The sequence below is a fragment of the Oncorhynchus mykiss genome, chromosome 9 (assembly GCF_013265735.2).
Source record: "Oncorhynchus mykiss isolate Arlee chromosome 9, USDA_OmykA_1.1, whole genome shotgun sequence".
NCBI classification, from domain to species: Eukaryota; Metazoa; Chordata; class Actinopteri; order Salmoniformes; family Salmonidae; genus Oncorhynchus; species Oncorhynchus mykiss.
This window is the reverse complement of record NC_048573.1, coordinates 49508009-49520508: the sequence shown is the minus strand read 5'-3', so window position 1 is coordinate 49520508 and position 12500 is coordinate 49508009. Positions and strand designations below refer to the sequence as shown.

At 46.4% G+C, this 12500-nt stretch overlaps 1 protein-coding gene across 2 annotated transcripts in view; it reads right to left on the bottom strand.

Moving 5' to 3' along the window:
- Window positions 1-12500, bottom strand: part of si:ch211-218g4.2 (rho GTPase-activating protein 39) — a 97676-nt gene that overhangs the window by 71474 nt on the left and 13702 nt on the right. The window contains exon 1 of one of the 2 annotated variants that reach the window (XM_021616046.2): window positions 585-3176. The exons of the other annotated variant lie outside the window; for it this stretch is intronic. The gene's annotated coding sequence lies outside the window, so the exon portion shown is untranslated. Of the gene's footprint in view, window positions 1-584; window positions 3177-12500 lie in introns of those variants that run through there. 2 annotated transcript variants of the gene reach the window in all.

The following is a 12500-nucleotide window of genomic DNA, read 5'->3' as shown; positions in this document are numbered from 1 at the left end:
ATTGCAATCCTGTACAATGAGACTCCTTTAGACACCAGGAAATAGTTCACCTGAACCCTCTCTCAACTCTCTCTCTCTCTCCTTGTTGCTGTGTAGAATCAGGACTGTCCTGCTGCTAATTCCCACAGTCATGCTCAGCTGCTGCTAAGGCCTTAAGGACTGGGACGAGGGGAGGGGTAAGGTGGTGGTGCGTGGCCACAGCAACAGGGCTCACCTGTTCCCCTCACTTCAGTTGTGTAAATCAACACGGAAGCCTGAACTCCCCCCTAACGCCAGACCCCAACACTCCCCTGATCCTCTGGAGCTGTCCACACACACACAGACACACAGACACAGACACAGACACAGACACAGACACACACACACACACACACACACACACACACACACACACACACACACACACACACACACACACACACACTCATCTGCTCCAGCTCTGCCAACACGGGCTGCAGCTCCGCTCTGTAATTAACCCGTTTGGCTACGCCTGTTCTGCTTACCCCGCTGAAAAACAATCTGTCCTTCTGATTATTCACACAATACTTTTTCTGCTCAGTACAAATATCAGTTCCCCCACTTACCCCTGTCCCGTCCATCACACCAGACAAAAGGACTGTTGCTGTTCACACAGAGAACCTACTTCCTGTTTATTGCTGTCGTTCTTGAGGACAGAGAGAGATACTGAAGAGAAAAGAGATCAAACACAACCAACAGTAATGTCTGCAGTTCTCCCTGCTCAGACACACACCCTGCGGAGTCTAAAGTCCTGCCTCAGTCAGAGCACAACATGTGCCAGAAGTGAAGGTGTGTTTGGAGCCTCCACGTCACAACAACGTCATAGAGATGCAACAGAATGGTTGTACAATGCGATGATGTTGTAGCCGATGATACCCTCCTGGACATGTGGCTCAACGATGGACATTGCATATTGATTGATTATGACTTTCCGTCGTTTTTGAAATTCTACTAGCACTAAGTTCTCCTCATGACAGAGACAGAAGTCAAAAGACATGTTATCGGGGAGGGATATATATATATATTTCAAAGGGCTGTGTGCTAAAACTCAGTGAGCCGTTGTTGTGCTGCTCTCTCTGTCCAGCTGTTTAAACCGTACCAGCAGTCTTTGTGCTCGGCCATCTAAGCATGGAGCCTATATCTGTCTCTGCCTTGGCCCCACCCACCCAGGCCTTATCACAAACAGTATCACAGCTCATGCAAGCATGCAAGAGGGTGTGTGCAGTATGTCCAATGTACGAACCACTTTGCCCTGCCTAGCTGGGGAGAGTGAGTCTCACTGACCCATGTACGCCTTAGCATTGAGTAGTTACGACTAAGGTTGAGATAGCGTCACCTTTACCTTGAACATTCCCAGATTTCTGTCCAAAGGCTCTGTGAGCCAGACCGCTCCTAAAGAACACGCCATCTCTCAACACACTGAGTCAGAATAACAGCTCACCTAACCTCATGACTGGAGCCTCTCTCAGGTGAACAACACAGGACTATACTGCTCTCTCAGACTGGCCGACTCTGCTGTCTACTGTATGTGTCTCTGTCTAGATCAGTCTAGAGGTCTGACTGCATGTCTCTGTTAGGGATATACTCTCTCTCTCTCTCTCTCTCTCTCTCTCTCTCTCTCTCTCTCTCTCTCTCTCTCTCTCTCTCTCACTTACACAGTCAATCAGCTTCTCGAAAGGCATGCATTAGTCAAACGCCGGGAATCATTTGTGTAGACTAGTGCCTGAGCAATAACGGGAGTGTGTTAACGTGTGTGTGGCAAGGGTGCAGTGATTCACGAGTGGCAACCTGCTTCTTGTAAAACACATTTAAGGGGAAAATAGAGAGAAGAATTACTTGGCCTGAGGGCTACCAGAATAAGATCAAGGCAGAAGAATGAGACTGGCTGAGGGCTACCAGAATAAGATCAAGGCAGAAGAATGAGACTGGCTGAGGGCTACCAGAATAATGTCAAGGGAGAAGAATGAGACTGGCTGAGGGCTACCAGAATAAGGTCAAGGGAGAAGAATGAGACTGGCTGAGGGCTACCAGGATAAGGTCAAGGGAGAAGAATGAGACTGGCTGAGGTCTACCAGAATAAGGTCAAGGGAGAAGAATGAGACTGGCTGAGGGCTACCAGAATAAGGTCAAGGGAGAAGAATGAGACTGGCTGAGGGCTACCAGAATAAGGTCAAGGGAGAAGAATGAGACTGGCTGAGGGCTACCAGAATAAGGTCAAGGGAGAAGAATGAGACTGGCTGAGGGCTACCAGAATAAGGTCAAGGGAGAAGAATGAGACTGGCTGAGGGCTACCAGAATAAGGTCAAGGGAGAAGAATGAGACTGGCTGAGGGCTACCAGAATAAGGTCAAGGCAGAAGAATGAGACTGGCTGAGGGCTACCAGAATAAGGTCAAGGGAGAAGAATGAGACTGGCTGAGGGCTACCAGAATAAGATCAAGGCAGAAGAATGAGACTGGCTGAGGGCTACCAGAATAAGGTCAAGGCAGAAGAATGAGACTGGCTGAGGGCTACCAGAATAAGATCAAGGCAGAAGAATGAGACTGGCTGAGGGCTACCAGACTAAGGTCAAGGGAGAAGAATGAGACTGGCTGAGGGCTACCAGAATAAGGTCAAGGGAGAAGAATGAGACTGGCTGAGGGCTACCAGAATAAGGTCAAGGGAGAAGAATGAGACTGGCTGAGGGCTACCAGAATAAGGTCAAGGCAGAAGAATGAGACTGGCTGAGGGCTACCAGAATAAGGTCAAGGCAGAAGAATGAGACTGCCTGGTGAAATAGTTCTGTTATCACTCTGAAGCACCAGAATGTTCGGATATTAACAGTAGTCTGCCAAAAAGCAGTGGGCAGCCCACCAAACAGTTCCCTTTCTACTGAGCTCACATTTTTAGCAACTCAGCACAACACAAAGAACATACAGCCGGTCTCCTTCTGTGCTCCCCTCTCCTCCTCTTTCCTCCAGAGCGTAGCGTGCCTGTAGCCTCCTTCCTACACTATGAGGAACCTAATCTGGGAGAGCAATCAGACACTCCTGTTCACTCCTCACCACGTTACTCCTTTCTGGGGCAGGAATGAAGTCCTGGCCCTGTTATAGCACTGAGCATTGAGACCCAGTACAGGACTCTACAGTACACACACACACACACACACACACACACACACACACACACACACACACACACACACACACACACACACACACACACACACACACACACACACACACACACAAACACACACACACACACACACACACACACACACACACACACACACATGCAATCACACACACACACACGCACACTAGCATGTCCCTGGGAGCAGGAGGAGAGGAGGCGTTGTTGACTGACTGGCCCTATATTCAGCCTTGTTTCTGCAGCTTAGTGCAGCTCCCCAGTGGGGTCAAGGAGCTGCCTGTACAGAGCAGGAAAACTAAAAATACAACCAGCCAGCAACCACAAGACAGACTCAAAACATGTGGCACCTGTGATCATCAAGCCAGAGGACTGATTCCAAGATTCTAAGACATTCCTGTCTGTAACTCCTCTCTCTCTCTCTCCCGTCTCTCTCTCTCTCTCCCGTCTCTCTCTCTCCTGTCTCTCTCTCTCTCCCGTCTCTCTCTCTCTCTCTGTGTCTCTCTCTCTCTCTCTCTCTCCCGTCTCTCTCTCTCTCCCGTCTCTCTCTCTCCTGTCTCTCTCTCTCTCCCGTCTCTCTCTCTCCCGTCTCTCTCTCTCTCCCTGTCTCTCTCTCTCCCGTCTCTCTCTCCCGTCTCTCTCTCTCTCTCCCGTCTCTCTCTCTCCTGTCTCTCTCTCTTCCATCTCTCTCTCTCTCCCCGTCTCTCTCTCTCCCGTCTCTCTCTCTCTCCCGTCTCTCTCTCTCTCCCGTCTCTCTCTCTCCCGTCTCTCTCTCTCTCCCGTCTCTCTCTCTCTCTGTCCCATCTCTCCCGTCTCTCTCTCTCCCCGTCTATCTCTCCCATCTCTCTCTCTCTCCCATCTCTCCCGTCTCTCTCTCTCTCTGTCTCTCTCTCTCTCTCCTGTCTCTCTCTCCCCGTCTCTCTCTCTCTCCCATCTCTCTCTCTCCGTCTCTCTCTCTCTCTCTCCCGTCTCTCTCTCTCCTGTATCTCTCTCTCCCGTCTCTCTCTCTCCCCGTCTCTCTCTCTCCCGTCTCTCTCTCTCTCCCGTCTCTCTCTCCCGTCTCTCTCTCTCTCTCCCCTGTCACTCTCTCTCCCCGTCTCTCTCTCTCTCCCATCTCTCCCGTCTCTCTCTCTCCCCGTCTCTCTCTCTCCCATCTCTCTCTCTCTCACATCTCTCTCTCTCTCCCATCTCTCCCGTCTCTCTCTCTCTCTGTCTCTCTCTCTCTCCCATCTCTCTCTCTCCTGTCTCTCTCTCTCCCCGTCTCTCTCTCTCTCCCGTCTCTCTCTCTCTCTCTCTCTCCAGTCTCTCTCTCTCCCCGTCTCTCTCTCCCTCTCTCTCCAGTCTCTCTCTCTCCCATCTCTCTCTCTCCCGTCTCTCTCTCTCTCCAGTCTCTCTCTCTCTCCCGTCTCTCTCTCTCTCCCGTCTCTCTCTCTCTCTCCCGTCTCTCTCTCTCCCGTCTCTCTCTCCCCGTCTCTCTCTCTCTCCCATCTCTCCCGTCTCTCTCTCTCCCGTCTCTCTCTCTCCCCCGTCTCTCTCTCTCCCCATCTCTCTCCCCGTCTCTCTCTCTCTCCCATCTCTCCCGTCTCTCTCTCTCTCCCCCGTCTCTCTCCCGTCTCTCTCCCCCACCTCTCTCTCTCTCCATAATGCTGTGTTCAAAAGCAAAGGATCTTATGGCCTTATTCTAAATATGAGATCTGTCACTATCGGCCTCAACATACTCAGTACTGTAGCAGGATGTTTACCGGCCAGGCGGAGCAGCAGCATTAATGATGTATTGTCTTTGCACTACGTCTATGTAGAATACGGTTGTTATTGTTGGGGGGTAGAGCTCATGGAATAAAACCAGTAGCCAACCAAATCTCCCGGGGTCAAACTACATGCCAATTTCCATTTCTCTGAGTCCATCATGGCCTATATATATATACACGCCTGCTATGGAAGATATGACCTGTGTATAATTGTTGGAAATCCGTGTGCTATAAAAGGCAGTCATGGATAGGGTTTATGTTTCAGTGTTTAGATGGGGTCAAAACATCGGCCAGAGTAACCATGACGATGGCGGTTATAGCAGGGATTATCTCCTCAAGGTCAGGGGTCAAAGTCCTGCCATGATGCCAATACCGCTGCTGCTGTTTAGTGACACACACACACACACACACACACACACACACACACACACACACACACACACACACAGACAAGCCACTTTTTCCAGCAGACCAAACTAGAGCTTCACATGTTTTTATTACATGTGTGTATGTGAATATTTAACCCGAAATACTGTAGCAGTAGAGTTATAGACAGAGGCCCTTCTCTGGCCCCCTCTTGCCTAGTTACATAAAATAAATAAATAACGCTCCTTTGGTTGTGTGTGTTTACATCATCAAGTCGTTACTCATATCCAGTCCCTACAGACACACCATGCTTCTCCTCAGAGGCTTCCATCTCCCAGTAATAATGACCCATTTCTAAACTCTGCTCAGCATACTATCCACTGTCCTGCCCAAAGCCAACAGAACCAGTGTGTCTGAGTGTGTCCCAGCCAGGCCAGGGCCCGCTCTTACAGTGTATAAGATGCTCACTCTGTGCAGGTAGTGTGTGATGAGACACGGAACCTTTACAATCTGTCTGGCTGTTTGGTCTCGCTCTCTGTGTTCCAGAATGCTCCCCGAGGCGTTTGACTCGGCAGCCTTGGCTTTGAGAGGGATCTGTGCCTGATCACTGTAGGGTGCTGCTGTCTAAACTGACTGATGTGATGCAGAAACCAAATGAAACAAGCCCATTTCCCTCAGTTGAGCCTCATACAGAGTTGAGGACTGATCTTCAATGCCTCCCCCTCTCTCTCCTTCTCTCTTTCTCTCTCTCCTCCCCCTGTTTGCCCTGTCTCTCTCAATGGGTTAAAAGGGAAAGGCTCTCTGAAATGGGAGCCAAAACTATGCTTTCTTTCTTCTTGTGATGTCAGATAAATGGACAAGAACACCTGTCTTTGCCATTCAGTGTGTTCGTGCAAGTGGATTTGTGTGCTTTCAGGCTGTGTGCGTATACACGAGGCAGGGCAGAATGCATCAGTCAGCTTGTGACCTTTTCTGGATGCATGGAGAATTAATTAACCCTGACGGATCCTGTACATGACTTGGAGGGGAATCACTATGTCCCCAAGCAACCTCTGCTACTGTGTCTGTTTGTGTATTAAGGGGAGAGGGAGAGAGATAGAGAGAGAGAGAGAGAGAGAGAGAGAGATAGAGAGAGAGGGACATAAAGAAGGAAAGAAAGAGTAATATGAGAAGATATAAGTATTCTGACACAGAGAGAAGCAGGTGTATATTGTGCTGTGAGTGGCATCATGGTGGGGGGGTGGAGGAGGCTGTGTTACACACTGTCCCAGAGAAAACCTGTCCCCACGGTAACCACAGGGGGCCCCTGTGACACGGAGACAGAGGACTGTAGGAAACATCTGACATACATCATGGAACAGAACAGATTAGGGGACAAGGAGGAGGAAGTGAGAACGAGAGAGAGAGAGAGAGAGAGAGAGAGAGAGAGAGCGAGAGAGAGAGAGAGAGAGAGAGAGAGAGAGAGAAAGAGAAAGACAGAGAAGGGGATGTATCAAGGGAGAGGTGGATTGCCAAAAACCTGCAAGTTCAATCCCACCTGCATCAGCGTTCTCTTTTCCCCACTGCTCTTTCTCTCTGCTGGAGGTAAGTGAAAAAAAGTAGCAAGCAATGTTTCAAACTTTGAATCACCCGAGAGAAAAAAAAGTTTTTTCTAGCAGCACACCCATTTGTCCTCTTTCTGCCGTCCTAGCCTGTTCCAGAGGCTCACGTTCCTTTCTTCACAGAAAGAGAACCAGAGATTTGAGAGCCAGCGCTAAATCTGCCAAAACATTTAGTCATTCCTGGATGGAGAAATACGGCACCCTCTTACTATGTCCTTCTAATACCAAGGATTAGCCCCCTAGCTCATCACTCTTCTGGAGACATCTATCACACACACACCCGCACAAACACACACACACACACGCACACTGACATTCCTTTTGTCTCCCAAGCACTATGTCAAGTGCTCTGGTCTATCAGTGGGGGTACTTTTCTACAATAAAGGGTTGCTGGTAGATCTCCCCCACACACGCACACACACTCACACACACACACACACGCACACACACTCCCACACACACACACTCACACTCACGTTAAAGGTTCCACCCTGAAGCCATGCTCACAAGTCATCTGAAGCAGTCTCTATCAGATCTTTAATGTGCTCTATAATTACCTACGCTACACTCTAGACAACAATCTGATTCAAATGTTCTACTTAAATATCCATACACTCAGAATGTACACACCCTGGTATATGGTAACAGAAACACACACGCTAACACACTTGTATTTACGTGACTGACACACCGGCTCACAAACATGAAACGTAGAGTCAGCACTGGGCCACTTTATTCTCCAGTAATAGTCATTTGGGAAAAAGGTCTAATTAGCCTAGCGTTAGCCCTACGGCTCTGACATTATTCCCTAGTGCTCCGGAGCTGGCGCACGGAGAGCTGAGACATGTTCATATTAGAGGTCGACCGATTCATCAGAATGGCCAATTTTAAGTTTTCATAACAATCGGAAATCTGTATTTTTGGCCGCCGATTTGCTGAATTTTTTGTTTTTTTCTATTTTTTATACCTTTATTTAACTAGGCAAGTCAGCTAAGAACACATTCTTATTTTCAATGACGGCCTAGGAACAGTGGGTTAACTGCCTTGTTCAGGGGCAGAACGACAGATTTTCACCTTGTCAGCTCGGGGGAACCAATCTTGCAACCTTACAGTTAACTAGTCCAACGCAATAACGACCTGCCTCTCTCTCGTTGCACTCCACAAGGAGACTGACTGCCTGTTACGCGAATGCAGTAAGCCAAGGTAAGTTGCTAGCTAGCATTAAACTTATCTTATAAAAAACAATCAATCATAATCACTAGTTAACTACACATGGTTGATGATATTACTAGATATTATCTAGTGTGTCCTGCGTTGCATATAATCTGACTGAGCATACAAGCAGACAAGTATCTGACTGAGCGGTGGTAGGCAGAAGCAGGTGCGTAAACATTCATTCAAACAGCACTTTCGTGCATTTTGCCAGCAGCTCTTCGTTGTGCGTCAAGCATTGCGCTGTTTATGACTTCAAGCCTATCAACTCCCGAGATGAGGCAGGTGTAACCGAAGTGAAATGGCTGGCTAGTTAGCGCGCGCTAACTAGAGGGACGGAAGCTTTACTGTTTCACTGGCAATACTAAAGTGCCTATAAGTATATCCAATAGTCAAAGGTTAATGAAATACAAATGGTATAGAGAGAAATAGAGGGAAATAGTCCTATAATTCCTATAATAACTACAACCTAAAATGTACTACCTGGGAATATTGAAGACTCATGTTAAAAGGAACCACCAGCTTTCATATGTTCACATGTTCTGAGCAAGGAACTGAAATGTTAACTTTCTTACATAGCACATATTGCACTTTTACTTTCTTCTCCAACACTTTGTTTTTGCATTATTTAAACGAAATTTAACATGTTTCATTATTTACTTGAGGCTCAATTGATTTTATTGATGTATTATATTAAGCTAAAATAAGTGTTCATTCAGTATTGTTGTAATTGTCATTATTACAAATACATTTTAAAAAATGAAACAAGCCCATTAATTAATCGGCATCGGCTTTTTTGGTCCTCCAATAATGGGTATCGGTGTTGAAAAATCATAATCGGTCGACCTCTAGTTCATATCCCTGGGGAATAACAGCACAGTTCCCAAGACACTGAGGGTTCTACAAAGCAGACCGCGGTAAGGCCCAGAGGACCAGCTACACTGTGGATGTCCAACCAACCACTCCGCTCAGTTCTGTTCTGAGGATGCGTAGAGGGGTACAAATAAAAGACATGGGGGGCACTGAAAACACAAAAGAAGAACAATGAAAGAGAAACAGTAGAGAGGAGGGGAAGGATGAGGAGGAGATGGCATGGGAGGCGAGGAAACCACTCATTTAAATGGTGGAAGCAGGGGGGTGAAAAACAATATTGTCCCTTTTGTTAGTTGGTCCCTCTCTTTCTTGCCCTCTGTGTGTTTGTGGCAGTGCTGAGAGGGTAGATAGACGGGGTACCATCTGTGAGAGCCGTGGCATTTGGTCACTACAGCCACTTACGCCCCCAGAACACTGCCTGTGTGTTTACTTAGTCAGGACCCAGCACCCGGCAGCCTTGACGCCAGCCGTGTGTCTACACACTCTGTCAGGACCAGGCAGCGGTGTGTGTGTGCACATAACTAGGAGCCCTGACAACTATAATGGGTCTTTTCTTCTACTCTGTGATGGTCTCCCTGTGTGTTCAGTTAACTCAACACTCCATTGTGACCCTGGGGTCTGAGGATGAGGTGGGAGACCTGAAAGAGGCTTTCTCCTCAAAGAGGTGGACAGAAAACAGGCTTATAAATGCTGTCAATCTCTCTCTCTCTCCCCCCCCTCTCTTACTTCTGTTACTCTGCTTACCTCTACAGGGTCTTTACTCAACAAAACACACAGAGATAGATCCGTCTGGCCTCGGCATACGCTCCACTGTGCACACATTCCCACAGGTTGTTTGCTGCTGCTGAGTTTGGAGAAGGGACACTAACAAGAGGATATGTGGATATGAATATGTAAATAGCATTTATAAGATAGTGTATAAGTGGTCAAGTTTTGTCTTGATTCCTATGTAAATATATTTGTTGGACGGTGGTGTGTAATGAGCGGCAACCAGACGCTGCACTTGACACATCTATGAAATTGCCTTTTCCAATAAGCATGCACCCATTAAGTAAATGACTGTAAAAACTGTTAAATCTGTTAAATCCCCGTGGATTGATGAGGATTTGAAAAATGGTATGGTTGAGAGGGAGGAGGCAAAAGGAATGGCAAATAAGTCTGACTGCACAGCCGATTGGCAAACTTACTGCAAATTGAGATGTGACTGAACTGAACAAAAAAGAAGAAGAAGCTATACTATGAAACAAAGATATACAAGATATATAAAGAATGATAGTAAAAAGCTTTGGAGCCCCTTTAATTACATTTTGGGCAAAAAGGCAAACTCGGCTCCATCATTCATCGTATCAGATGGCTCATTCATCACAAAACCCACTGATATTGCCAACTACTTTAATGATTTTTGAATTGGCAAGATTAACAAAAGTCTGAATCTACACATGCATAACTGGCCGAATTATGAAATGTGGAAGAATGTGGAAGAGGTGGGAAAATGATTATAGTCAATCAACAATGACAAGCCCCCTGGGTCTGACAACTTGGATGTAAAATGACTGAGGATGATAGCGGACTATATTGCCACTCCTATTTGTCATCTATTCAATCTAAGCCTACAGGAAAGTGTGAGCACTCAGGCCTGGATGGAAGCAAAAGTCATTCCGCTACCCAAGAACAGCAAAGCACCCTTTACTGGTTCAAACAGTCGACCAATCAGCTTGTTACCAATCCTAAGTAGACTTTTGGAAAAAATTATGTTCGACTAGAATTAATGCTATTTTACAGTAAACAAATTAACAAAAGATTTTCTGCACACTTACATGGAAGGGCATTCAACATGTATGACACTTTTACAAATGACATGATTGGCTGAGAGAAATTGATAATAAAAAGATTGTAGGGGCTTTTTTGTTCGACTTCAGTGCAGCTTTTGACATTATTGATCATTGCTGCTGGAAAAAATGTATGTGTTATGGCTTTACATCCACTGCTATATTGTGGATCGAGAGTTACCTGTTTAACAGAACACAGAGGGTGTTCTTTAATGGAAACCTCTCCATCATAATCTAGGTAGAATCAGGAATTCCCCAGGGCAGCTGTCTAAGCCCATTACTTTTTTCAATTTTTACTAATGACCTGCCTCTGGCTCTGAGTAAAACCTCTGTGTCTATGTATGCTGATGACTCCACACTATACACGTCAGCTACCACAGCAAGTAAAATCACTAACTAATAAGTTAGTACTAAACATTTCAAAAACTAAAAGCATTCACTAAACCCTAAACCTCAACTAAATATTGTAAGGTATAATGTGGAAACTGAGAAAGTTGAGGTGACTGTCATGGCCCAAACATATTGATGCAACAGTAACTAAGATGAGAGAGGTCTGTCCATAATAAAGTGATCTTCAGCCTTCTTAACAATGCTATCAACAAGGCAGGTCCTTGAGGCCATTGTTTTGTCGCACCTGGACTACTGTCCAGTTGTGTTGTCAGCTGCCACAAAGAGGGACTTAAGAAAATTACAATGGGCCCAGCAGCACGGCTGGCCCTCAAATGTGCATGTCAATCTCCTTGCTCAAAGTAGAGGAGAGATTGACTTCATCACTACTTGTATTTGTAAGAAGGGTTGACATGTTGAATGCAGCGAGCAGTCCATTTAAACTACTAGCACACAGCTCAGACACCCATGCATACCCCACAAGACATGCCACCAGAGGTCTCTACACAGCCCCAAGTCCAGAACAGACTGTGCACAGTACTACATAGAGCCATGACTACATGTAGCTCTAATTCCATATCAAGTAACTGAGGCAAGCAGTAAAATCAAATAAAAAAACGGGATAAAAATACACCTTATGGAACAGCGGGACTGTGAAGAGACACACACACAGGTACAGACACACAGACACATAACATACGCACTCTAAACACACGTACACATGGATTTTGTGTTGTAGATATGTGGTAGTAGAGTAGTGGCCTGAGGGCACACACTTAATCTGTTTGTGAAATGTATTGTAATGTTTTTAAAATGGTATACAACTGCCTTAATGTTGCTGGACCCCAGGAAGAGTAGCTGCTGTCTTGGCAGCACCTAATGGGGATCCATAATACATACAAATACAAATAGCAGACACTAAAGAGAAAAGGGTGGGGGTGGTTAGGTATATAAAGGGAGTGACGAGTAAGGGTGAACGTCCTCATGGTGTCTGTTCTATAGAGAGAGAGAGTCTGGCAGGAGTCCAGTGGTCTCAGAGCTGCTGGTGCCAGTGATCCTATCACCACAAACCCATTGGCTGACTGACTGGACACAGCCAGCTCATCTGTTCCAAACAGCTAAAGTTACCTCCTCTTTGCTCTGCTCTTTAAAGACCCCCCACATCCCGCCAACACCCTCCAACACACACACAACTATAAGTCTGTCTGTGTGCACGCATACTGTGAACACCAGTCAATGCCGCAATTTTATTCTGTTACTGGCAATTAGTAAAATTAGGTTTTCCGTTGTTTTTCTGTTTGCTGAATATAATTGTCCCATTGTTAATTTCCCCAAC